The sequence below is a fragment of the Macaca mulatta genome, chromosome 15, assembly GCF_049350105.2.
Source record: "Macaca mulatta isolate MMU2019108-1 chromosome 15, T2T-MMU8v2.0, whole genome shotgun sequence".
NCBI classification, from domain to species: domain Eukaryota; kingdom Metazoa; phylum Chordata; class Mammalia; order Primates; family Cercopithecidae; genus Macaca; species Macaca mulatta.
The window spans coordinates 70408193-70412495 of NC_133420.1; the positions used below are offsets into that span (position 1 = coordinate 70408193).

At 33.7% G+C, this 4303-nt stretch overlaps 1 non-coding gene across 1 annotated transcript; it reads left to right on the forward strand.

The window, feature by feature from the left end:
• The first annotated feature begins 2394 nt into the window (after positions 1-2394).
• Positions 2395-2475, forward strand: MIR876 (microRNA mir-876). The gene has a single exon (NR_032693.1). It is a non-coding gene; the product is annotated as a microRNA mir-876 (primary transcript).
• Positions 2476-4303: the final 1828 nt, after the last annotated feature.

Here is a 4303-nt window from a genome sequence, read left to right on the forward strand (position 1 = left end):
AGGGACTTGCATGAAGTTTTCTTGCATTCAAATTCACAAACTAAGCAAAGCCAAGTACCCGACTAACATAGAGTGCTACATATGGAGAGCATATTTGTCTTGTTTAGTGAAAGAATGGCAACAAGAGGTATGAAATATTGTAAAACTCACTCTGGATTATTTTCACTATTATTATTGGATCAACTTAGTTTTACATTTGGATTGGAATGGTAATTCACAGAACCACTTAAGATCTAAGTTGAGGTGATTTTTTTTTTCTTTGTTTGTTTTGTTTTGTTTTTTTGAGACGGAATCTCTCTCTGTCACCCAGGCTGGAGTGCAGTGGCACAATCTTGGCTCACTGCAACCTCTGCCTCCCGGGTTCAAGCCATTCTCCTGCCTCTTCCTCCTGAGTAGCTGGGCCTGCAGGCTCATGCCACCATGCCTGGCTAATTTTTTGTATTTTCTTTTCTTTTTTTTTTTTTTTTTTTAGTAGAGATGGGGTTTCACTGTATTAGCCAGGATGGTCTTGATCTCCTGACCTCATGATCCACCCACCTCGGCCTCCCAAAGTGCTGGGATTACAGGCGTGAGCCACCACCCCCGGCCAAGGTGATTTGTTTTTAAACCCATGCCAACTCTAAATGTATTCTACCCAACCGGTATGCCTGAATTTCACTGGGGAAACTGGCCTAATTCTTCAAGAGGTTTTGCCTGGGCCAGTTTGGGATTGAGTGTGACACTCTTCATGAAGAGCTGGAGGACCTTTGTACAACTGCTTCTTTACTCTGCCTATATTTCAGACAGGTTGCCTCATTACTCTGGAGTTCTCTTACTTCAAAGTTTTCTGTCCCTGCTGCCTCTGATCTGGTGATGCTCACTTGTGTTCACCTACTCTAACTGTAGCATATATTTTCCTTTTCAGCTATAGTATAACAAAAAATAAAATAAAAATCACGTTCTTTCTTTGGATAGGCCATGGTATATGTGTTCTCTTCTGCTTAGAACACTTACCCCACCCTTCTCATTGCTAATTCCTGTTACTCTTTCAGTTCTCTTATATATGATATTCCCTTAGAGAAGACATCTGTAACCAACACTCTTAACACTGGATTTAGTGACCTCTCCATGTCTCCATTAGCCCTATATGGAAACTTTTCATAGCACATATTACCCCTTTTTTTTCAAATTTTTGTTTTCTCCTCTGTATTTGTTGAAGCCTGGAGTTTTTATATCCCCCAGCATCTAACCAAGACTATGCTTGGCACTGAGAAGCACAAAACAAATATTTTTGTCATACATACATATTTTTTACAAATTTTTTATTTAAATATTTTTAATTATTCAGATACTTAGCAAGTTTGGCTTGGTTGTTGTATGTGTGGTTGGGGAAGTGAGTAGGGGATTCCTGAGCAGTGACCTACACGGACAGTGGTGAACTGCCTAGGACTCTATGTCCATGAATTTCTAGAAAACAAACTTTTAATTAATGTTGACATTTGATGGTTACTTTGAAAAATGTTGAAATTTTCAAAAGCATGACTTACTTGATAGATATTATGCTTACTAGGCTGGAAAGATTTATAGATTCTTTTCATTAATTATAAATGAAACCTTTCTTTTTGCTCTTTAGATAAATGTTGTCATTGGGACAAACATAGGTAAAAGGTGTGATTCTGGTTATTTTGCAAAAGAGAGTAACTGTATTGATTTTTTTTTCATTTTTTATTGGTGTGGTTTTGTTTCAGAGTTGAACCTAATATGTATAATATAGAATTTAGTTTTATAAACATTCTTGGATTTCAGCAGTCACATGGAAAAATACTTGGACAAATATCATAGGAAAAACACTCAGGTTAAACTCATTTAATGATTGCTTTTTAACTTTCATTTTAAGTTTAGGAGTACAAGGGCAGATTTGTTACATGGGTAAGCTTGTGTCATGGGATATGAGATTATATTAGTATAAAATGGGAAGCTAAGTAACTGAGGATATCTTTAGAACAAATTATCCCAGCAACACTTATATACTGTGATATAAATGTGAGAATTACCTATAGTTTTATTATTTATTCTACTCCCTACTCCTGACATCTATATTAATAATGATGCCCTTTTATTTTGATGAGCAGAACCCTGTCTTTTCATCCTCCATAATGTCATGCTAGTTATTGTATTAGCAATTCTTTTAAATGAAATTTACTGGTATGTAATATAGAAAGCATGCATTTATTTTAAAGTTTTACTTAAAATAAATGTTCAGTGTTTCTTGTGTGTTTCAGTTAAAAGAGGGTGGTGCAAAACTGAGCATATTCTTCAATTGATTGTGAACTAGGTGGAAATACTTCCTCAACTTTTGGTGGCCAAAGGGTACTGTTTTTGTTGGTTCATAGGTACCAGGCTTTACACAAACTGTGAAGTGCTGTGGATTTCTTTGTGAATCACCATATCTAAGCTAATGTGGTGGTGGTTTACAAAGTAATTCATAGTGCTTCACAGGTGCTTCTGCAGTTGATCTACACCATGAAGCCTAAGATTCCTTTACTGAGCCATTGAGAACAAGCCACTTTGTATTACAAGACACACAAAGTCAACAGATCCCTGGTAAATATACTCTAGAATCCTTCTATTTGGTGCTTAGTGTTAACAGTGATCAAACTGGTGTCAAACACACCAGAAATTATGGTTACGTTACGTAAATATACATGTTTTATATAGTTGCTGTCTGTCTCTCCTGTGCTTTTTTTGAAAAGTAATTTGTAATATATCTTCGTTAAAAAAAGATGATATATCAGAAACAGATTAATTGAATCAGCACCTTAAATCATAAGTATACCATTTTGAAGTTTAACTGTTATATTTTATTTGAATTATTATGCCCAATTAATATATTAATTAAATAGTTTGGAAATGATCAGCGGCTTGAAAACATCGTTGTTATGCAGTAGTTTTGTAAAAAGCAACATTTTATTTTAACTAGAAAAACATTTTGGTGCAGGCAAAAAAATCACCTTAACATACCCAATTGTACATTTTAATGGCATATATTAAAATTAGGTATTCATTGGACATTAATTTTCACGTACTCTTCTGGAAACAGTACCTATAGTCTTATCTGTGATAGAAAAGATTGTGTAACCTTTACAAGGTCACAAAGGCCTAATCGTTGACTAGTAATTGCTTGTTAAAGTAAATGGAACTTGGTGGTCATTTCTGTCATTTGGATTACCAAGTATGGTTGATCCCTGAACCATAAACCAAACAATTGATGATCAACTATTTTAATAACTGATTAAGCTTTCAAACAGTCATTTCAGTTTTACCATTTTTTTATTTATTTACAAGGCTAGAGCGTAGGTCTTATTTAAGTTCAATGGTATGACCATAAGACTGTCAGAAGTATGAAAACTTCTGACCTTTAATTTCTTAAGTGACACATCTGTACACCTAAGTGACAGTGGTTCAGGCTTCTGAAATTACTTTTGCATTATCATCGAATATATCTATTGTATTCATTGTGACTTTATTTTGTCCTGTTATGTTTCATTCCTTAGAAGTGGATTATGCATATGCTTTATAAGGTTGGGTGACTTTAAGTAAATTAGCATACTAAATTTTAAGCCCTTCTGTTAGATAAAAGAAAATCAGTATATTATTTTTAAACATATAAATGACAAAAAGAATGAATCAATATGTATACTTTTAACCTTAAAATATATGCGTACAAATATGATTGGAAATGCTTTACCTAAGAAATATCTTGCTACTCTAGTTTAATTTGAAATATGATACAAACATGTTATTCTTATTTCCTAGCCTTTAATTCATCAATATTTATCATTACCATTCCTTGTCTGATAAATATGTAACCTTATTTTTCATAGGACTCTATGTTCATAAGCAAAATCCTCAGAGCTCTGGGATTTCCTGTGCTTTTGTTGGGTGCTACTTTGCTGATGTATAAGGACAGGTGGGAAAAGAGTCTGAGAAGACAGGTTTCTGAAAGTAATTTGTCCTAGAGCTCTTTGATTTTTCTGTTTTATGCAAGGGGACACCTGTAAAATTTCCTTTGAGCTAAGCTTATGTTTTTAATGATAATATGTAGAACTGCATATAAATTTAGAAGGAGTCACAGTATTTTTTCTTAAGAGAATTTTTAGTTTACTGGAGATATAATGGGATGGGCTAATGGGCTAATAAGTATATCTCATAATCATGTACCTATATCCTTGTATCCTAATTTTAATCCCAAGTTGTTTATATTTATTTCACTTCAACATTTTTTTTTATTTTTAAGATAAATACAGGTTTACAAACAATGAAT